Source organism: Heterodontus francisci, chromosome 44 (genome assembly GCF_036365525.1).
Source record: "Heterodontus francisci isolate sHetFra1 chromosome 44, sHetFra1.hap1, whole genome shotgun sequence".
Lineage (NCBI taxonomy): Eukaryota > Metazoa > Chordata > Chondrichthyes > Heterodontiformes > Heterodontidae > Heterodontus > Heterodontus francisci.
The window spans coordinates 20717882-20742613 of record NC_090414.1 but is presented as its reverse complement, the minus strand read 5'-3'; the positions used below and the strand labels follow the sequence as shown (position 1 = coordinate 20742613).

At 44.3% G+C, this 24732-nt stretch overlaps 1 pseudogene; it reads left to right on the top strand.

The window, feature by feature from the left end:
• The window catches only part of LOC137355997 (ribosomal protein S6 kinase alpha-5-like), a 29134-nt pseudogene extending 5036 nt beyond the window's left edge, over positions 1–24098 (top strand).
• The last annotated feature ends 634 nt before the right edge of the window (positions 24099–24732 follow it).

Here is a 24732-nt window from a genome sequence, read left to right as displayed (position 1 = left end):
GATAGCATGCATTCTGCCTCTGCCAATCTGCAGGCCTGTTTCCGGAGGTGAAGCCTGGTCCCAGAGTGAAGGCTAAGCACTGGAGGGGAGGCCTGATCCCATTGGCAAGGCCTAGTTCAGATGCTTAGGCCCACAGCTGAGGCCTGGTCCCGGAGGTAAGGCCTAATTGAGGAGGTTAGGCCTGCTCCTGGCACTAAGGCCTAGTTCAGGAGGTTGTGCCTGCTCCTGGAGGTTAGGCTTGCTCCTGGAGTTAAGGCCTAGTTCATGAGATTAGGCCTGGTCCCGGAGCTCAGGACTGGTCCTGGAGCTAAGGCCTCGTCCCAGGGGTTAGGCCTGGGCCCGTCAGTAAGGCCCAGTTCAGGAGGTTAGGCATGGACCCTGGACCATCTTTTAAAAATTGCCCCTATGATTTGCCTCACGGTTCACAGCAGTGTCCCGGAGATTAATCTCTCATTCCTCGAGACACTAGGACAATCCTGATGGGTTGTTGAGTCTAACTCAACAGCAGCTGGTCCTCTCTGCTTATATAAATAAAGCTCATAACTGGCAGATCTCCAAGTACTTCTTTGGCATTTAACAAACAAGAGCACAATTATATTTGAGTGGCTTCGAAGGTGCTCAGCCTCTGGGATTTGCCACTGCTCCAGAGGGAATGCTTTGCAGGAAAAATATCAACTTGGTGAATTGTTTATAGAATATCATTTTCTACTGCCCTACCTCTCCCATCAGATCCCGTCACTCTAGTCCCCTAACGCTCCCAATAAAAACCATGATAGTTACAGGCTGGAATCTAATCGAGGCGTTCAGGGGGGTTTATATATAGAATAACAGATACCCGGGAGTGAGATACAGGCTGGAATCTAATCGAGGGGTTCGGGGGGGTTTATATATAGAATAACAGATACCCAGGAGTGAGTTACAGACTGGAATCTAATCGAGGCGTTCGGGTGGTTCATATACAGAATAACAGATACCCGGGAGTGAGTTACAGACTGGAATCTAATCGAGGGGTTCGGGTGGTTTATATATAGAATAACAGATACCCGGGAGTGAGTTACAGATTGGAATCTAACTGAGGGGTTTGGGGTGGTTTATATATAGAATAACAGATACCCGGGAGTGAGATACAGGCTGGAATCTAATCGAGGGGTTCGGGGGGGTTTATATATAGAATAACAGATACCCAGGAGTGAGTTACAGACTGGAATCTAATCGAGGGGTTCGGGGTGGTTCATATACAGAATAACAGATACCCGGGAGTGAGTTACAGACTGGAATCTAATCGAGGGGTTCGGGTGGTTTATATATAGAATAACAGATACCCGGGAGTGAGTTACAGACTGGAATCTAATCGAGGGGTTCGGGGTGGTTTAGATATAGAATAACAGATACCCGGGAGTGAGTTACAGACTGGAATCTAATCGAGGGGTTCGGGTGGTTTATATATAGAATAACAGATACCCGGGAGTGAGTTACAGACTGGAATCTAATCGAGCGGTTCGGGTGGTTTATATATAGAATAACAGATACCCAGGAGTGAGTTACAGACTGGAATCTAATCGAGGAGTTCGGGTGGTTTATATGTAGAATAACAGATACCCGGGAGTGAGTTACAAACTGGAATCTAATCAAGGAGTTCGGGTGGTTTATATGTAGAATAACAGATACCCGGGAGTGAGTTACAAACTGGAATCTAATCGAGGAATTAGGGGAGGGTGATATATATACAGAATAACAGATACCCAGGAGTGAGTTACAGGCTGGAATCTAATCGAGGAGTTCGGGGGGTTTATATAAAGAATAACAGATACCCGGGAGTGAGTTACAGACTGGAATCTAATCGAGGGGTTCGGGCAGGTTTACATTTAGAATAACAGATACCCGGGAGTGAGTTACAGACTGGAATCTAATCGAGGGGTTCGGGTGGTTTATATATAGAATAACAGATACCCGGGAGCGAGTTACAGACTGGAATCTAATCGAGGGGTTCGTGTGGTTTATATATAGAATAACAGATACCCAGGAGTGAGTTACAGACTGGAATCTAATCGAGGAATTAGGGACGTTTATATATAGAATAACAGATACCCGGGAGTGAGTTACAAACTGGAATCTAATCGAGGAATTAGGGAGGTTTATATGTAGAATAACAGATACCCGGGAGTGAGTTACAAACTGGAATCTAATCGAGGAATTAGGGGAGGGTGATATATATACAGAATAACAGATACCCAGGAGTGAGTTACAGGCTGGAATCTAATCGAGGAGTTCGGGGGGTTTATATATAGAATAAAAAATACCCGGGAGTGAGTTCCATTCTGGAATCTAATCGAGGGGTTCGGGGTGGTTTAGATATAGAATAACAGATACCCGGGAGTGAGTTACAGACTGGAATCTAATCGAGCGGTTCGGGTGGTTTATATATAGAATAACAGATACCCGGGAGTGAGTTACAGACTGGAATCTAATCGAGGAATTAGGGAGGTTTATATATAGAATAACAGATACCCGGGAGTGAGTTACAGACTGGAATCTAATCGAGGAATTAGGGAGGTTTATATATAGAATAACAGATACCCGGGAGTGAGTTACAGACTGGAATCTAATCGAGGGGTTCGGGTGGTTTATATACAGAATAACAGATACCCAGGAGTGAGTTACAGGCTGGAATCTAATCGAGGAGTTCGGGGGGTTTATATAAAGAATAACAGATACCCGGGAGTGAGTTACAGGCTGGAATCTAATCGAGGGGTTCGGGCAGGTTTACATTTAGAATAACAGATACCTGGGAGTGAGTTACAGACTTGAATCTAATCGAGGGGTTCAGGGAGGTTTATAAGCAGAATAACAGATACTTGGGAGCGAGTGACTGACTGGAATCTAATTGAGGGGTTCGGGTGGTTTATGTAGAGAATAACAGATACCCGGGTGTGAGTTACAGACTGGAATCTAATCGAGGAGTATGGGATGGTTTATATGTAGAATAACAGATACCCGGTAGTGAGTTACAGACTGGAATCTAATCGAGGGGTTCGGGTGGTTTATATATAGAATAACAGATACCTGGGAGTGAGTTACAGACTGGAATCTAATCGAGGGGTTCAGGGTGGTTTATATATAGAATAACAGATACCCGGGAGTGAGTTAGAGAATGGAATCTAATCGAGGGGTTCGGGTGGTTTATATATAGAATAACAGATACCTGGGAGTGAGTTACAGACTGGAATCTAATCGAGGAGTTCGGGTGGTTTATATGTAGAATAACAGATACCTGGGAGTGAGTTACAGGCTGGAATCTAATCAAGGGGTTCGGGCAGGTTTACATACAGAATAACAGATACCTGGGAGTGAGTTTCAGACTTGAATCTAATTGAGGGGTTCAGGGTGGTTGATATATAGAATAACAGATACTTGGGAGTGAGTTACAGACTGGAATCTAATCGAGGGTTCGGGGGTGTTTATATATAGAATGACAGATACCCGGGAGTGAGTTCCATTCTGGAATCTAATCGAGGGGTTCGGGGTGGTTTAGATATAGAATAACAGATACCCGGGAGTGAGTTACAGACTGGAATCTAATCGAGCGGTTCGGGTGGTTTATATATAGAATAACAGATACCCGGGAGTGAGTTACAGACTGGAATCTAATCGAGGAATTAGGGAGGTTTATATATAGAATAACAGATACCCGGGAGTGAGTTACAGACTGGAATCTAATCGAGGAATTAGGGAGGTTTATATATAGAATAACAGATACCCGGGAGTGAGTTACAGACTGGAATCTAATCGAGGGGTTCGGGTGGTTTATATACAGAATAACAGATACCCAGGAGTGAGTTACAGGCTGGAATCTAATCGAGGAGTTCGGGGGGTTTATATAAAGAATAACAGATACCCGGGAGTGAGTTACAGACTGGAATCTAATCGAGGGGTTCAGGGAGGTTTATATGCAGAATAACAGATACTTGGGAGCGAGTGACTGACTGGAATCTAATTGAGGGGTTCGGGTGGTTTATGTAGAGAATAACAGATACCCGGGTGTGAGTTACAGACTGGAATCTAATCGAGGGGTTCGGGTGGTTTATGTAGAGAATAACAGATACCCGGGTGTGTGTTACAGACTGGAATCTAATCGAGGGGATCAGGGTGGTTTATATATAGAATAACAGATACCTGGGAGTGAGTTACAGACTGGAATCTAATCGAGGAGTATGGGATGGTTTATATGTAGAATAACAGATACCCGGTAGTGAGTTACAGACTGGAATCTAATCGAGGGGTTCGGGTGGTTTATATATAGAATAACAGATACCTGGGAGTGATTTACAGACTGGAATCTAATCGAGGGGTTCAGGGTGGTTTATATATAGAATAACAGATACCCGGGAGTGAGTTAGAGAATGGAATCTAATCGAGGGGTTCGGGTGGTTTATATATAGAATAACAGATACCTGGGAGTGAGTTACAGACTGGAATCTAATCGAGGAGTTCGGGTGGTTTATATGTAGAATAACAGATACCTGGGAGTGAGTTACAGGCTGGAATCTAATCAAGGGGTTCGGGCAGGTTTACATACAGAATAACAGATACCTGGGAGTGAGTTTCAGACTTGAATCTAATTGAGGGGTTCAGGGTGGTTGATATATAGAATAACAGATACTTGGGAGTGAGTTACAGACTGGAATCTAATCGAGGGGTTCGGGGGTGTTTATATATAGAATGACAGATACCCGGGAGTGAGTTACAGGCTGGAATCTAATCGAGGGGTTCGGGGGTGTTTATATATAGAATAACAGATACCCGGGAGTGAGTTACAGACTGGAATCTAATCGAGGGGTTCGGGGGTGTTTATATATAGAATGACAGATACCCGGGAGTGAGTTACAGACTGGAATCTAATCGAGGGGTTCGGGTGGTTTATATATAGAATAACAGATACCCGGGAGTGAGTTACAGACTGGAATCTAATCGAGGGGTTCGGGTGGTTTATATATAGAATAACAGATACCCGGGAGTGAGTTACAGACTGGAACCTAATCGAGGGATTCGGGTGGTTTATTTCGAGAATAACAGATACCCGGGAGTGAGTTACAGACTGGAATCTAATCGAGGGGATCAGGGTGGTTTAGAGAGAATAACAGATAACTGGGAGTGAGTTACAGACTGGAATCTAATCGAGGGGTTCGGGTGGTTTATATGTACAATAACAGATACCCGGGAGTGAGTTACAGAATTGAATCTAATCGAGGGGTTCGGGTGGTTTAGAGATAGAATAACAGATACCTGGGAGTGAGTTACAGACTGGAATCTAATCGAGGGGTTCAGGGTGGTTTATATATAGAATAACAGATACCCGGGAGTGAGTTACAGACTGGAATCTAATCGAGGGGTTCGGGTGGTTTATATATAGAATAACAGATACCTGGGAGTGAGTTACAGACTGGAATCTAATCGAGGGGTTCGGGTGGTTTATATGTAGAATAACAGATACCCGGGAGTGAGTTACAGACTGGAATCTAATCGAGGGGTGCAGGTGGTTTATATATAGATTAATAGATACCCGGGAGTGAGTTACAGACTGGAATCTAATCGAGGAGTTTATGGTGGTTTATATATAGAATAACAGATACCCGGGAGTGAGTTACAGACTGGAATCTAATCGAGGAGTTCGGGGGTGTTTTATGTATAGAATAACAGATACCCGGGAGTGAGTTACAGACTGGAATCTAATCGAGGAGTTTATGGTGGTTTATATATAGAATAACAGATACCCGGGAGTGAGTTACAGACTGGAATCTAATCGAGGGGTTCGGGTGGTTTATATATAGAATAACAGATACCCGGCAGTGAGTTACAGACTGGAATCTAATCGAGGGGTTCGGGGGGTTTATATGTAGAATAACAGATACCTGGGAGTGAGTTACAGACTGGAATCTAATCGAGGGGTGCAGGTGTTTTATATATAGAATAACAGATACCCGGGAGTGAGTTACAGACTGGAATCTAATCGAGGGGTTCGGGGGGGTTTATATATAGAATAACAGATACCCGGGGGTGAGTTACAGACTGGAATCTAATCGAGGGGTTCGGGGTGTTTACATGTAGAATAACAGATACACGGGAGTGAGTTACAGACTGAAATCTAATTGAGGGGTTCGGGTGGTTTATATATAGAATGACAGATACCCGGGTTTGAGTTACAGGCTGGAATCTAATCGAGGGGTTCGGAGGGGTTTATATATAGAATAACAGATACCCGGGTTTGAGTTACAGGCTGGAATCTAATTGAGGGGTTTGGAGGGGTTAATATATAGAATAACAGATACCCGGGAGTGAGTTACAGACTGGAATCTAATCGAGGAATTAGGGGAGGTTTATATATATAATAACAGATACCCGGGAGTGAGTTACAGACTGGAATCTAATCGAGGGGTTCGGGGGTGTTTATATATAGAATAACAGAGACCCAGGAGTGAGTTACAGGCTGGAATCTCATCGAGGGTTTCGGGGAGGTTTATATAGAGAATAACAGATACCCGGGAGTGAGTTACAGGCTGGAATCTAATCAAGGGGTTCGGGGGGGGTTTTATATATAGAATAACAGATACCCGGGAGTGAGTTACAGACTGGAATCTAATCGAGTGGTTCAGGGGGGTTTATATATAGAATAACAGATACCCGGGAGTGAGTTACAGACTAGAATCTAATCGAGGGGTTCGGGGGGGTTTATATATAGAATAACAGATACCCGGGAGCGAGTTACAGACTGGAATCTAATTGAGGAGTTCGTGGGGTTTATATATAGAATAACAGATACCCGGGAGTGAATTACAGACTGGAATCTAATCGAGGCGTTTGGGGGGTTTACGCATAGCATAACAGATACCTGGGAGTGAGTTACAGACTGGAATCTAATCGAGGGGTTCGGTGGGGTTTATATATAGAATAACAGATACCCGGGAGTGAGTTACAGACTGGAATCTAATCGAGGGGTTCGGGTGGTTTATATATAGAATAACAGATACCCGGGAGTGAGTTACAGACTAGAATCTAATCGAGGGGTTCGGGGGGGGTTTATATATAGAATAACCGATACCCGGGAGCGAGTTACAAACTGGAACCTAATCGAGGCGTTTGGGGGGTTTACGCATAGCATAACAGATACCTGGGAGTGAGTTACAGACTGGAATCTAATCGAGGGGTTCGGGGGGGATTTATATATCGAATAACAGATACCCGGGAGTGAGTTCCAGACTGGAATCCAATCAAGGGGTTCGGGGTGTTTACATGTAGAATAACAGATACCCGGGAGTGAGTTACAGACTGGAATCTAATTGTGGTGTTCGGGGTGGTTTATATATAGAATAACAGATATGCGGGAGTGAGTTACAAACTGGAATCTAATCGAGGAGTTTGGGTGGTTTATATACAGAATATCAGATACCCGGGAGTGAGTTTCAGACTGAAATCTAATCGAGGAGTTTGGGGGGTTTATATATAGAATAACAGATACCCGGGAGCGAGTTACAAACTGGAATCTAATTGAGGAGTTCGGGGGGTTTACATATAGAATAACAGATACCTGGGATTGAGTTACAGACTGGAATCTAATCAGGGGGTTCGGGGTGTTTATATGTAGAATAACAGATACCCGGGAGTGAGTTACAGACTGGAATCTAATTGAGGTGTTCGGGGTGGGTTTCTATATAGAATAACAGATACCCAGCAGTGAGTTACAGGCTGGAATCTAATCGAGGGGTTCGGGGGGTTTATATATAGTATAACAGATACCCGGGAGTGAGTTACAGACTGGAATCTAATCAGGGGGTTCAGGGTGGCTTATATATAGAATAACAGATACTTGGGAGCGAGTTAGAGACTGGAATCTAATTGAGGGGTTCGGGGTGTTTTATGGATAGAATAACAGATACCTGGGAGTGAGTTACAGACTGGAATCTAATCAGGGGGTTCAGGGTGGCTTATATATAGAATAACAGATACCCGGGAGTGAGTTACAGGCTGAAATCTAATCGAGGGGTTCGGGGTGGTTTATATATAGAATAACAGATACCCTGGAGTGCGTTACAGACTGGAATCTAATCGAGGTGTTCGGGGGGGGTTTACATATAGAATAACAGATACCCGGGAGTGAGTTACAGACTGGAATCTAATCAAGGAGTTCGGGTGGTTTATATGTAGAATAACAGATACCCGGGAGTGAGTTACAAACTGGAATCTAATCGAGGAATTAGGGGAGGGTGATATATATACAGAATAACAGATACCCAGGAGTGAGTTACAGGCTGGAATCTAATCGAGGAGTTCGGGGGGTTTATATAAAGAATAACAGATACCCGGGAGTGAGTTACAGACTGGAATCTAATCGAGGGGTTCGGGCAGGTTTACATTTAGAATAACAGATACCCGGGAGTGAGTTACAGACTGGAATCTAATCGAGGGGTTCGGGTGGTTTATATATAGAATAACAGATACCCGGGAGCGAGTTACAGACTGGAATCTAATCGAGGGGTTCGTGTGGTTTATATATAGAATAACAGATACCCAGGAGTGAGTTACAGACTGGAATCTAATCGAGGAATTAGGGACGTTTATATATAGAATAACAGATACCCGGGAGTGAGTTACAAACTGGAATCTAATCGAGGAATTAGGGAGGTTTATATGTAGAATAACAGATACCCGGGAGTGAGTTACAAACTGGAATCTAATCGAGGAATTAGGGGAGGGTGATATATATACAGAATAACAGATACCCAGGAGTGAGTTACAGGCTGGAATCTAATCGAGGAGTTCGGGGGGTTTATATATAGAATAAAAAATACCCGGGAGTGAGTTCCATTCTGGAATCTAATCGAGGGGTTCGGGGTGGTTTAGATATAGAATAACAGATACCCGGGAGTGAGTTACAGACTGGAATCTAATCGAGCGGTTCGGGTGGTTTATATATAGAATAACAGATACCCGGGAGTGAGTTACAGACTGGAATCTAATCGAGGAATTAGGGAGGTTTATATATAGAATAACAGATACCCGGGAGTGAGTTACAGACTGGAATCTAATCGAGGAATTAGGGAGGTTTATATATAGAATAACAGATACCCGGGAGTGAGTTACAGACTGGAATCTAATCGAGGGGTTCGGGTGGTTTATATACAGAATAACAGATACCCAGGAGTGAGTTACAGGCTGGAATCTAATCGAGGAGTTCGGGGGGTTTATATAAAGAATAACAGATACCCGGGAGTGAGTTACAGGCTGGAATCTAATCGAGGGGTTCGGGCAGGTTTACATTTAGAATAACAGATACCTGGGAGTGAGTTACAGACTTGAATCTAATCGAGGGGTTCAGGGAGGTTTATAAGCAGAATAACAGATACTTGGGAGCGAGTGACTGACTGGAATCTAATTGAGGGGTTCGGGTGGTTTATGTAGAGAATAACAGATACCCGGGTGTGAGTTACAGACTGGAATCTAATCGAGGAGTATGGGATGGTTTATATGTAGAATAACAGATACCCGGTAGTGAGTTACAGACTGGAATCTAATCGAGGGGTTCGGGTGGTTTATATATAGAATAACAGATACCTGGGAGTGAGTTACAGACTGGAATCTAATCGAGGGGTTCAGGGTGGTTTATATATAGAATAACAGATACCCGGGAGTGAGTTAGAGAATGGAATCTAATCGAGGGGTTCGGGTGGTTTATATATAGAATAACAGATACCTGGGAGTGAGTTACAGACTGGAATCTAATCGAGGAGTTCGGGTGGTTTATATGTAGAATAACAGATACCTGGGAGTGAGTTACAGGCTGGAATCTAATCAAGGGGTTCGGGCAGGTTTACATACAGAATAACAGATACCTGGGAGTGAGTTTCAGACTTGAATCTAATTGAGGGGTTCAGGGTGGTTGATATATAGAATAACAGATACTTGGGAGTGAGTTACAGACTGGAATCTAATCGAGGGTTCGGGGGTGTTTATATATAGAATGACAGATACCCGGGAGTGAGTTCCATTCTGGAATCTAATCGAGGGGTTCGGGGTGGTTTAGATATAGAATAACAGATACCCGGGAGTGAGTTACAGACTGGAATCTAATCGAGCGGTTCGGGTGGTTTATATATAGAATAACAGATACCCGGGAGTGAGTTACAGACTGGAATCTAATCGAGGAATTAGGGAGGTTTATATATAGAATAACAGATACCCGGGAGTGAGTTACAGACTGGAATCTAATCGAGGAATTAGGGAGGTTTATATATAGAATAACAGATACCCGGGAGTGAGTTACAGACTGGAATCTAATCGAGGGGTTCGGGTGGTTTATATACAGAATAACAGATACCCAGGAGTGAGTTACAGGCTGGAATCTAATCGAGGAGTTCGGGGGGTTTATATAAAGAATAACAGATACCCGGGAGTGAGTTACAGACTGGAATCTAATCGAGGGGTTCAGGGAGGTTTATATGCAGAATAACAGATACTTGGGAGCGAGTGACTGACTGGAATCTAATTGAGGGGTTCGGGTGGTTTATGTAGAGAATAACAGATACCCGGGTGTGAGTTACAGACTGGAATCTAATCGAGGGGTTCGGGTGGTTTATGTAGAGAATAACAGATACCCGGGTGTGTGTTACAGACTGGAATCTAATCGAGGGGATCAGGGTGGTTTATATATAGAATAACAGATACCTGGGAGTGAGTTACAGACTGGAATCTAATCGAGGAGTATGGGATGGTTTATATGTAGAATAACAGATACCCGGTAGTGAGTTACAGACTGGAATCTAATCGAGGGGTTCGGGTGGTTTATATATAGAATAACAGATACCTGGGAGTGATTTACAGACTGGAATCTAATCGAGGGGTTCAGGGTGGTTTATATATAGAATAACAGATACCCGGGAGTGAGTTAGAGAATGGAATCTAATCGAGGGGTTCGGGTGGTTTATATATAGAATAACAGATACCTGGGAGTGAGTTACAGACTGGAATCTAATCGAGGAGTTCGGGTGGTTTATATGTAGAATAACAGATACCTGGGAGTGAGTTACAGGCTGGAATCTAATCAAGGGGTTCGGGCAGGTTTACATACAGAATAACAGATACCTGGGAGTGAGTTTCAGACTTGAATCTAATTGAGGGGTTCAGGGTGGTTGATATATAGAATAACAGATACTTGGGAGTGAGTTACAGACTGGAATCTAATCGAGGGGTTCGGGGGTGTTTATATATAGAATGACAGATACCCGGGAGTGAGTTACAGGCTGGAATCTAATCGAGGGGTTCGGGGGTGTTTATATATAGAATAACAGATACCCGGGAGTGAGTTACAGACTGGAATCTAATCGAGGGGTTCGGGGGTGTTTATATATAGAATGACAGATACCCGGGAGTGAGTTACAGACTGGAATCTAATCGAGGGGTTCGGGTGGTTTATATATAGAATAACAGATACCCGGGAGTGAGTTACAGACTGGAATCTAATCGAGGGGTTCGGGTGGTTTATATATAGAATAACAGATACCCGGGAGTGAGTTACAGACTGGAACCTAATCGAGGGATTCGGGTGGTTTATTTCGAGAATAACAGATACCCGGGAGTGAGTTACAGACTGGAATCTAATCGAGGGGATCAGGGTGGTTTAGAGAGAATAACAGATAACTGGGAGTGAGTTACAGACTGGAATCTAATCGAGGGGTTCGGGTGGTTTATATGTACAATAACAGATACCCGGGAGTGAGTTACAGAATTGAATCTAATCGAGGGGTTCGGGTGGTTTAGAGATAGAATAACAGATACCTGGGAGTGAGTTACAGACTGGAATCTAATCGAGGGGTTCAGGGTGGTTTATATATAGAATAACAGATACCCGGGAGTGAGTTACAGACTGGAATCTAATCGAGGGGTTCGGGTGGTTTATATATAGAATAACAGATACCTGGGAGTGAGTTACAGACTGGAATCTAATCGAGGGGTTCGGGTGGTTTATATGTAGAATAACAGATACCCGGGAGTGAGTTACAGACTGGAATCTAATCGAGGGGTGCAGGTGGTTTATATATAGATTAATAGATACCCGGGAGTGAGTTACAGACTGGAATCTAATCGAGGAGTTTATGGTGGTTTATATATAGAATAACAGATACCCGGGAGTGAGTTACAGACTGGAATCTAATCGAGGAGTTCGGGGGTGTTTTATGTATAGAATAACAGATACCCGGGAGTGAGTTACAGACTGGAATCTAATCGAGGAGTTTATGGTGGTTTATATATAGAATAACAGATACCCGGGAGTGAGTTACAGACTGGAATCTAATCGAGGGGTTCGGGTGGTTTATATATAGAATAACAGATACCCGGCAGTGAGTTACAGACTGGAATCTAATCGAGGGGTTCGGGGGGTTTATATGTAGAATAACAGATACCTGGGAGTGAGTTACAGACTGGAATCTAATCGAGGGGTGCAGGTGTTTTATATATAGAATAACAGATACCCGGGAGTGAGTTACAGACTGGAATCTAATCGAGGGGTTCGGGGGGGTTTATATATAGAATAACAGATACCCGGGGGTGAGTTACAGACTGGAATCTAATCGAGGGGTTCGGGGTGTTTACATGTAGAATAACAGATACACGGGAGTGAGTTACAGACTGAAATCTAATTGAGGGGTTCGGGTGGTTTATATATAGAATGACAGATACCCGGGTTTGAGTTACAGGCTGGAATCTAATCGAGGGGTTCGGAGGGGTTTATATATAGAATAACAGATACCCGGGTTTGAGTTACAGGCTGGAATCTAATTGAGGGGTTTGGAGGGGTTAATATATAGAATAACAGATACCCGGGAGTGAGTTACAGACTGGAATCTAATCGAGGAATTAGGGGAGGTTTATATATATAATAACAGATACCCGGGAGTGAGTTACAGACTGGAATCTAATCGAGGGGATCAGGGTGGTTTATATATAGAATAACAGATACCTGGGAGTGAGTTACAGACTGGAATCTAATCGAGGAGTATGGGATGGTTTATATGTAGAATAACAGATACCCGGTAGTGAGTTACAGACTGGAATCTAATCGAGGGGTTCGGGTGGTTTATATATAGAATAACAGATACCTGGGAGTGATTTACAGACTGGAATCTAATCGAGGGGTTCAGGGTGGTTTATATATAGAATAACAGATACCCGGGAGTGAGTTAGAGAATGGAATCTAATCGAGGGGTTCGGGTGGTTTATATATAGAATAACAGATACCTGGGAGTGAGTTACAGACTGGAATCTAATCGAGGAGTTCGGGTGGTTTATATGTAGAATAACAGATACCTGGGAGTGAGTTACAGGCTGGAATCTAATCAAGGGGTTCGGGCAGGTTTACATACAGAATAACAGATACCTGGGAGTGAGTTTCAGACTTGAATCTAATTGAGGGGTTCAGGGTGGTTGATATATAGAATAACAGATACTTGGGAGTGAGTTACAGACTGGAATCTAATCGAGGGGTTCGGGGGTGTTTATATATAGAATGACAGATACCCGGGAGTGAGTTACAGGCTGGAATCTAATCGAGGGGTTCGGGGGTGTTTATATATAGAATAACAGATACCCGGGAGTGAGTTACAGACTGGAATCTAATCGAGGGGTTCGGGGGTGTTTATATATAGAATGACAGATACCCGGGAGTGAGTTACAGACTGGAATCTAATCGAGGGGTTCGGGTGGTTTATATATAGAATAACAGATACCCGGGAGTGAGTTACAGACTGGAATCTAATCGAGGGGTTCGGGTGGTTTATATATAGAATAACAGATACCCGGGAGTGAGTTACAGACTGGAACCTAATCGAGGGATTCGGGTGGTTTATTTCGAGAATAACAGATACCCGGGAGTGAGTTACAGACTGGAATCTAATCGAGGGGATCAGGGTGGTTTAGAGAGAATAACAGATAACTGGGAGTGAGTTACAGACTGGAATCTAATCGAGGGGTTCGGGTGGTTTATATGTACAATAACAGATACCCGGGAGTGAGTTACAGAATTGAATCTAATCGAGGGGTTCGGGTGGTTTAGAGATAGAATAACAGATACCTGGGAGTGAGTTACAGACTGGAATCTAATCGAGGGGTTCAGGGTGGTTTATATATAGAATAACAGATACCCGGGAGTGAGTTACAGACTGGAATCTAATCGAGGGGTTCGGGTGGTTTATATATAGAATAACAGATACCTGGGAGTGAGTTACAGACTGGAATCTAATCGAGGGGTTCGGGTGGTTTATATGTAGAATAACAGATACCCGGGAGTGAGTTACAGACTGGAATCTAATCGAGGGGTGCAGGTGGTTTATATATAGATTAATAGATACCCGGGAGTGAGTTACAGACTGGAATCTAATCGAGGAGTTTATGGTGGTTTATATATAGAATAACAGATACCCGGGAGTGAGTTACAGACTGGAATCTAATCGAGGAGTTCGGGGGTGTTTTATGTATAGAATAACAGATACCCGGGAGTGAGTTACAGACTGGAATCTAATCGAGGAGTTTATGGTGGTTTATATATAGAATAACAGATACCCGGGAGTGAGTTACAGACTGGAATCTAATCGAGGGGTTCGGGTAGTTTATATATAGAATAACAGATACCCAGCAGTGAGTTACAGGCTGGAATCTAATCGAGGGGTTCGGGGGGTTTATATATAGTATAACAGATACCCGGGAGTGAGTTACAGACTGGAATCTAATCAGGGGGTTCAGGGTGGCTTATATATAGAATAACAGATACTTGGGAGCGAGTTAGAGACTGGAATCTAATTGAGGGGTTCGGGGTGTTTTATGGATAGAATAACAGATACCTGGGAGTGAGTTACAGACTGGAATCTAATCAGGGGGTTCAGGGTGGCTTATATATAGAATAACAGATACCCGGGAGTGAGTTACAGGCTGAAATCTAATCGAGGGGTTCGGGGTGGTTTATATATAGAATAACAGATACCCTGGAGTGCGTTACAGACTGGAATCTAATCGAGGTGTTCGGGGGGGGTTTACATATAGAATAACAGATACCCGGGAGTGAGTTACAGACTGGAATCTAATCGAGGGGTTCGGGTGGTTTATATATAGAATAACAGATATGCGGGAGTGAGTTACAGACTGGAATCTAATCGAGGGTTCGGGGGTGTTTATATACAGAATAACAGATACCCGGGAGTGAGTTTCAGACTGGAATCTAATCGAGGGGTTCGGGTTGGTTTATATATAGAATAACAGATACCCGGGAGTGAGTTACAGACTGGAATCTAATCGAGGGTTCGGGGGTGTTTATATACAGAATAACAGATACCCGGGAGTGAGTTTCAGACTGGAATCTAATCGAGGAGTTTGGGGGGTTTATATATAGAATAACAGATACCCGGGAGCGAGTTACAAACTGGAATCTAATCGAGGGGTTCGGGGGGTTTATATATAGAATAACAGATACCCGGGAGTGAGTTACAGACTGGAATCTAATCGAGGAATTAGGGGAGGTTTATATATATAATAACAGATACCCAGGAGTGAGTTACAGGCTGGAATCTAATCGAGGGGTTCGGGGAGGTTTATATGTAGAATAACAGATACCCGGGAGTGAGTTTCAGACTGGAATCTAATCGAGGAGTTTGGGGGGTTTATATATAGAATAACAGATACCCGGGAGCGAGTTACAAACTGGAATCTAATCGAGGAGTTCGGGGGGTTTACATATAGAATAACAGATACCTGGGATTGAGTTACAGACTGGAATCTAATCGAGGAATTCGGGGGGTTTATATATAGAATAACAGATACCCGGGAGTGAGTTACAGACTGGAATCTAATCGAGGGGTTCGGGGGGTTTATATATAGAATAACAGATACCCGGGAGTGAGTTACAGACTGGAATCTAATCAGGGGGTTCGGGGTGTTTATATATAGAATAACAGATACCCGGGAGTGAGTTACAGACTGGAATCTAATCGAGGGGTTCGGGTTGGTTTATATATATAATAACAGATACCCAGGAGTGAGTTACAGGCTGGAATCTAATCGAGGGGTTCGGGGAGGTTTATATATAGAATAACAGATACCCGGGAGTGAGTTTCAGACTGGAATCTAATCGAGGAGTTTGGGGGGTTTATATATAGAATAACAGATACCCGGGAGCAAGTTACAAACTGGAATCTAATCGAGGAGTTCGGGGGGTTTACATATAGAATAACAGATACCCGGGAGTGAGTTACAGACTGGAATCTAATCAGGGGGTTCGGGGTGTTTATATATAGAATAACAGATACCCGGGAGTGAGTTACAGACTGGAATCTAATCGAGGGGTTCGGGAGGTTTATATATAGAATAACAGATACCCGGGAGTGAGTTACAGACTGGCATCTAATTGAGGTGTTCGGGGTGGGTTTCTATATAGAATAACAGATACCCGGCAGTGAGTTACAGGCTGGAATCTAATCGAGGGGTTCGGGGGGTTTATATATAGTATAACAGATACCCGGGAGTGAGTTACAGACTGGAATCTAATCAGGGGGTTCAGGGTGGCTTATATATAGAATAACAGATACTTGGGAGCGAGTTGCAGACTGGAATCTAATTGAGGGGTTCGGGGTGTTTTATGGATAGAATAACAGATACCCGGGAGTGAGTTACAGACTGGAATCTAATCAGGGGGTTCAGGGTGGCTTATATATAGAATAACAGATACTTGGGAGTGAGTTACAGGCTGAAATCTAATCGAGGGGTTCGGGGTGGTTTATATATATAATAAAAGATACCCGGGATTGAGTTCCATTCTGGAATCTAATCGAGGGGTTCGGGGGGTGGGTTTATATATAGAATAACAGATACCCGGGAGTGAGTTACAGACTGGAATCTAATTGAGGGGTTCGGGTGGTTTATATATAGAATAACAGATACCCGGGTTTGAGTTACAGGCTGGAATCTAATCGAGGGGTTTGGAGGGGTTAATATATAGAATAACAGATACCCGGGAGTGAGTTACAGACTGGAATCTAATCGAGGGGTTCGGGTGGTTTATATGGAGAATAACAGATACCCGGGAGTGAGTTACAGGCTGGAATCGAATCGAGGGGTTCGGGTGGTTTATATATAGAATAACAGATACCTGGGAGTGAGTTACAGACTGGAATCTAATCGATGGGTTCAGGGTGGTTTCTATATAGAATAACAGATACCTGGGAGTGAGTTACAGACTGGAATCTAATCGAGGGGTTCGGAGGGGTTAATATATAGAATAACAGATACCCGGGAGTGAGTTGCAGGCTGGAATCTAATCGAGGGGTTCGGGTGGTTTATATACAGAATAACAGATACCTGGGAGTGAGTTACAGACTGGAATCTAATCGAAGGGTTCGGGGTGGTTTATCTCTAAAATAACAGATACCCGGGAGTGAGTTACAGACTGGAATCTAATCGAGGGGTTCGGGGGGTTTATATATAGAATAACAGATACCCGGGAGTGAGTTACAGACTGGAATCTAATCGATGGGTTCAGGGTGGTTTATATATAGAATAACAGATACCTGGGAGTGAGTTACAGACTGGAATCTAATCGAGGGGTTCGGGGGGGTTTATATATAGAATAACAGATACCCGGGAGTGAGTTACAGACTGGAATCTAATCGAGGGGTTCGGGTGGTTTATATATAGAATAACAGATACCCGGGAGTGAGTTACAGACTGGAATCTAATCGAGGGGTTCAGGGTGGTTTATATATAGAATCACAGATACCTGGGAGTGAGTTACAGACTGGAATCTAATCAAGGGGTTTTGGGGGGGTTTATATATAGAATAACAGATACCCGGGAGTGAGTTACAGACTGGAATCTAATCGATGGGTTCAGGGTGGTTTATATATAGAATAACAGATACCCGGGAGTGAGTTACAGACTGGAATCTAATCGATGGGTTCAGGGTGGTTTATATATAGAATCACAGATACCTGGGAGTGAGTTACAGACTGGAATCTAATCGAGGGGTTCAGGGTGGTTTATATATAGAATCACAGATACCCGGGAGTGAGTTACAGACTGGAATCTAATCAAGGGGTTTTGGGGGGGTTTATATATAGAATAACAGATACCCGGGAGTGAGTTACAGACTGGAATCTAATCGATGGGTTCAGGGTGGTTTATATATAGAATAACAGATACCCGGGAGTGAGTTACAGACTGGAATCTAATCGATGGGTTCAGGGTGGTTTATATATAGAATCACAGATACCTGGGAGTGAGTTACAGACTGGAATCTAATCGAGGGGTTCAGGGTGGTTTATATATAGAATCACAGATACCCGGGAGTGAGTTACAGACTGGAATCTAATTGCTGAGGTTAATGGAGAGCAGATGTGTGCCACCAAGGACGGGGCCCGGCCAGTACTGTGATTTTCTGTACGATTTCTCTCTATTGTTGCAGATCTTTATGAGATTCCGTTGCCCTTTGCAACCTTCCCCTTCCTTATTTGGAACAAGAAACAGTTTCCACCTGCCCTGATTTGAGTGGTGTGACTGGGAATTTGTCGAATAAAACCCATTTTCTCCCCCTCTCTTTTTCCGCGTCATGATCCCAAGCAGAGTGCTTCTTTCAGATTGCTCTCTGGCTGCACTGCTTGCCAACCTCATGGGACACAGGTCTGTACTGTGGTCTTAAAGGGACAGGCCTGTGTTCCAGATCTGAGACTACCTGTGAGCAATGCCAGGGGATGATGGATAATTATATACAGAAACATTATCTGCAACCCACACTCTCCATGAGCAATGCCACTGCAGGTCAGATAATTATATACAGAATCATTATCCATAATGCTCACTATCCATGAGCAATGCCAGAGAAGGTCAGGTGGTTATCAACGGAAACTCCTATCCATAATCTGTGCTATCCATGAGCAATGCCAGGGGAGGTCAGATAATTATATAATAGAAACATCATCCATCATCCACACTACCCATGAGCAATGCCACAGAAGGTCTAATAATTATATACAGCAACATTATCCATCGTCCATGCTATCCGTGAGCAATGCCATGGGAGTTTGAGTTTATCTGAATAATTTTTTGTGATAACAATATCGGGAACAAAGCTTAATTGTATTAATTAAATATGTTAAAACTAAGATTAACAGATTAGAATTTTCAATTAAATTAACCACGTTGTGTTTTTTCTTGAATACTCGATGACTCGAGTTACACACAATAGTTTCAAAAGTTCGAAAAATAATCCAGCTGGACTCCCCTAACCTGGAAGCAGAACTCTGCAAATAGTTACAAGTACTCTCTGAGTGACCTCCATAGTTTACCAGCCACTACAAGAACCCTTCCCCCACCCCACTCCCCCCTTAAAGGGACAGACCAGGCTACCGACAACTCCATCTTCTGTGGTGAGTCTCACACTGTGAGGCCCCTGTACTTACAAAACCACCTGTCCTCTGACTTATCGTGAGGAACTCCGCAGTGGATCAGCTGGTGGCCCTATTAAAGAACCCCCTTTGCCCTGTTGCATGGAATCTGGAAAATATCCGCGACAGAGAGGAAATAGAACATGCATTTCTATAGCAACTTTCACATCCTCAGGACGTCTCAAAGCACTTTACAGCCAATGAAGTACTGTTAAAGTGTAGTCACTGTTGTAATGGAGGAAATTAAGCCAATTTGCGCACAGCAAGATCCCACAAACAGCAATGTGATAAAGACGAGGATCATCTGTTTTTAGTGATGTTGGGTTGAGGGATAAATATTGAGCCCCAGGACACCGGGGAGAAGTCCCCCCCCCCCACTCTTCTTCCAACAGCGGCCGTGGGATCTTTTACATCCACCCGAGAGGGGCAGACGGGGCCTCAGTTTAATGTCTCATCCTGAAATACGGCTCGTCTGACAGTGCAGCACTCCCTCAGGGAGTGTCCGCCTGGCAGTTTTGCGCTCGAGTCTCGAGCGGGACTCAAAGCCACAACCTTCTGACTCAGAGGCGAGAGAGATACCCACTGAGCCACAGCTGGCAGCCTGTCGAGAAGCGAGCGCGTAGCGGGTGTTGGGGGGGTGGTGTTTGTCCACGGCTTGCCTCAGCTCTGTTAACTGTTGGTCTTTTATCCCACTACAGCGAACTTAACAGGCCACGTGGAGACGGTGGGGATGGAGAGCTTTGAGCTGCTAAAGGTCCTGGGAACAGGAGGTGAGGTCCTGACTGAGAGAAATAGCAGAGAACCTTCAGTCACTAACTGCTTCGGCAGACTGGGCATGTTCTCAGTGTAAAGGCTGAGAGATTACTTTGTCACTAGGTTTAGGAACAGTGCGAAGGGGTATGTCCTGCACTGAATTCCTATCCTGCAGCCATTCAGAGGTTCTGTTCAATCAAAGGTTGAATTAAAAAAACAATTGTTTATTCAACTTGAACGAGGCTATGTTCAGTACAAATTAATCTCTGCTCCGTCTGCGATTATCTCACTGAAACTGGTCGACTGATTGACAACATGACCAAAATGTTAACCTGTGCTGTACCTGTCCTGGGAGTGTTTGATGGGGACAGTGTAGAGGGAGCTTTACTCTGTATCTAACCCCCGTGCTGTACCTGTCCTGGGAGTGTTTGATGGGGACAGTGTAGAGGGAGCTTTACTCTGTATCTAACCCCCGTGCTGTACCTGTCCTGGGAGTGTTTGATGGGGACAGTGTAGAGGGAGCTTTACTCTGTATCTAACCCCCGTACTGTCCCTGTCCTGGGTGTGTTTGATGGGGGACAGTGTAGAGGGAGCTTTACTCTGTATCTAACCCCCGTACTGTACCTGTCCTGGGAGTGTTTGATGGGGACAGTGTAGAGGGAGCTTTACTCTGTATCTAACCCCCGTGCTGTACCTGTCCTGGGAGTGTTTGATGGGTCAGCGGGCGTCTGAAACTCAAAGAGTACACAATGGCCCTCAAACCTTACTTCAAATTTTTGTATTGCCATTGTTTTACAAACGTGCAAACATACAAATTAGGAGTAGGAGTAGGCCACTCGGCCCCTTGAGCCTGCTCCGCCATTCAGCAGGATCATGGCTGATCGGATTCTAACCTCAACTTCACATTATTGAACGGCGGAGCAGGCTCGAAGGGCCGAGTGACCTACTCCTGTTCCTAATTCGTATGTTTGTATAACCTTTCACCCCCTTGCTTATCAAGAATCTATCTACCTTTGCATTAAAAATATTCTGATTCCACTGTCTTTTGAGGAAGAGAGTTCCAAAGACTCACAACCCTCTGAGAGAAAAAATTTCTCCTGATCTCTGTCTTCAATGGGCGACCCCTTATTTTTAAACAGTGATCCCTAGTTCTAGATTCTCCCACAAGGGGAAACATCCTTTCCACATCCACCCTGTCAAGACCCCTCAGGATCTTATATGTTTCAATCAAGTCGCCTCTTACTCTTCTAAACTCCAGAGGACAAGCTTCGCCTGTCCAACCTTTCCTCGTAAGACAACCTACCCATTCTAGGTATTAGTCTAGTAAACCTTCTCTGAACTGCTTCCAATGCAGTTACATCCTTCCTTAAATAAGGAGACCAATACTGTACACAGTACTCCAGATGTGGTCTCACCAATACTGTACACAGTACTCCAGATGTGGTCTCACCAATACTGTACACAGTACTCCAGATGTGGTCTCACCAATGCCCTGTATAGCTGAAGCATAACCTCCCTACTTTTGTATTCAATTCCTCTCGCGATAAACAATAACACTCTATTAGCTTTCCTAATTACTTGCTGTACCTGCATACTATCTTTTTGCGATTCATGCACTAGGACATCCAGATCCCTCTGCATCGCAGAGCTCTGCAATCTCTCACCATTTATATAATATGCTTCTTTTTTATTCTTCCTGACAAAGTGGACAATTTCCCACTTTCCCACATTGTATGCCATTTGCCAGGTTTTTGCCCACTCACTTAACCTATCTATATCCCTTTGTAGCCCCCTTCTGTCCTCTTCACAAGTTACTTTCCTACCTATCTTTGCGTCATCAGCAAATTTAGCGACCATACCTTCGGTCCCTTCATCTAAGTCATTTATATAAATTGTAAAAAGTTGAGGCCCCAGCACAGATCCCTGTGGCACACCACTTGTTACATCTTGCCAACCAGAAAGTGACCCATTTATGCCTACTCTCTGTTTCCTGTTAGCTGGCCAATCTTCTATCCATGACAATATGTTACCCCCTACACCATGAGCTTTTATTTTCCACAAAAACCTTATCAAATGCTTTCTGGAAATCTAAGTACAATACATCCACTGGTTCCCCTTTATCCACAGCACATGTAACTCCATCAAAGAACTCCAATAAATTGGTTAAACATGATTTCCCTTTCAGAAAACCATGTTGACTCTGCCTGATTACCTTGATTTTTTCTAAATGCCCCGATATAACATCTTTAATAATAGCTTCTAACATTTTGTCTAAGATAGATGTTAAGCTAACTGGCTGTAGTTTCCTGCTTTCTGTCTTCCTCCCTTTTTGAATGAAGGAGTTACATTCGCTATTTTCCAATCTAACGGAACTTGCCCCAAATCTAGGGAATTTTGGAAAATTAAAACTAACGCATCAATTATCTCACTAGCCACTTCTTTTAACGCCCTAGGATGAAGTCCATCAGGACCCGGGGACTTGTCAGCCCGCAGCTCCAACAATTTGTTCAGTACCACTTCCCCGGTGATTGTAATTTTCTTGAGTTCCTCCCTCCCTTCCATTTTATGATTTACAGCTGTGTCAGGGTTTTTTAAGTAGGAAGTTGGTCGGAGGTAAGGAAATGATGCGGCCGGCCTGTACTGAAGGGAATTGTCGTTTTGGACAAGGAATTGGATAAATACTTCGAAGGGGGAAATATTTGCAGGGCTATGTGGGAAAGAGCAGGGGTCAGAGTGGGATTAATGAGGGAAGCTCTTGCAATGGGTAGGCACACGCATGATGGGCTGAATGGCCTCTTCTTCCGCTGCGAGAGTTGATGACCGTGAGTAAATGTTACCAGGCGCAGGCTGTTGGAGGAATGACGCCCGCGGTTTGTGTTCTTTCTTGCCTTGCAGCCTACGGGAAGGTGTTTCTGGTACGTAAAGTCAGCGGTCACGACACAGGCAAACTCTTTGCCATGAAGGTGTTGAAGAAAGCCTCCATCATTCAGAAAGCCAAGACTATGGAGCATACCAAAACCGAGCGGCAGGTGCTGGAACAAATCCGCCAGTCACCGTTCCTCGTCACCCTGCATTACGCCTTCCAAACCGACACCAAGCTGCACCTCATCCTCGGTAAGAGCCGTACTGTACCTGTCCTGGGATGTTTGATGGGGACAGTGTAGAGGGAGCTTTACTCTGTATCAGCTTCAGGTTTTAATGCTGTTTCTCTCACTGTTGCCCAGACTATGTGAGCGGAGGCGAGTTGTTCACCCACCTCTACCAGAGAGACCACTTCACCGAGGCGGAGGTTCGGATCTACATTGGGGAGATTGTTCTGGCCTGGAGCATTTGCACAAGGTATGTGGAAATGCTGTTTGATGGGGACAGTGTAGAGTGAGCTTTACTCTGTATCTAACCTGTGTAAGCTCCCCATCTCTCCCCATCCCGCCCTGTACCTGTCTGGGGATCTCAATCGACCACCGGATTCACCTCCAGGATTTCTTTCGCTGCGGAGTGAGGGACTGTCATGGTGGCAGCGCTATCCCAGCATGCCGAGCAGTCGTGAAAGCCCTCTATGGTCAAGCTCTAGGCCCTCCCCTTGTGGGTTTGAGATGCTCTTTGCCCTGTGACCTTCCTGGGATGGATGTCACTCACGGAGCTGCCTTAGATAACGGGAGGAAGAGGTTGGAAAGTAGTGCTGGAGATGTTACCAAGCAAACCCGAAACACATTCACAAAACCGTCCTCTGCCTGCATCATAAGACGGAGAGGGATGAACCTAACTCTAACCCTCACTCACGACAGGTTCGAGCACGGTGGAGTTCGGGGGGGCAAAAAAGCTGAAGGGATAGAAAACGGCCTTAAAAAAAAACAGTGGAAAGCAGAGAGTTAGCAGTAAAGGGTCATTCCTCAGGATCGGAGGAACGCACAAAGTGACACTCCACACGAGTTAGCGCCAACACTGAGGAAGAACGCAGCACAAGCAGGAGAACATCTGCAGGCTGGGCAGCCAAATGGCGAATGCAGTTTAGCACGGAGAAACGTGAGGTGACGCCCTTTCGTGAACACCTCCTACATGGTAGAAAATTAAGGACTGAATTTGCAGCAGAGACTCGGGGCTATAATATAAGACAGTCACTAATAAATCCAATCGGGAATTCAGGAGGAACTCCTTTACCAGAGAATGTGGAACTCGCTGCCACAGGGAGTGGTTGAGGTGAATAGTTAGCTGCTTCCATAAGGAAATTAGACGAGTACATGAGAGAAGAGGGAATAGAAAGTCATGCTGGTAGTCGGAAACGATGGAACAGGATGAAACGTGTGTGTTGTATAAACTCGAGCACGACTGTATGTAATTCACGGTAAGTCTCCTCCCGCAGCTCGAATCGTTTACAGGATGTCAAGCTAGAGAACATCCTCCTGACCGGAAGGCCATGTGGTGCTCACGGATTTTGGGCTCAGCAAGGAATTTGTCATGGATGAGGTGAGCACTCCTTGAGGATCCTGGGAGCTGAATTGGTCAAGAG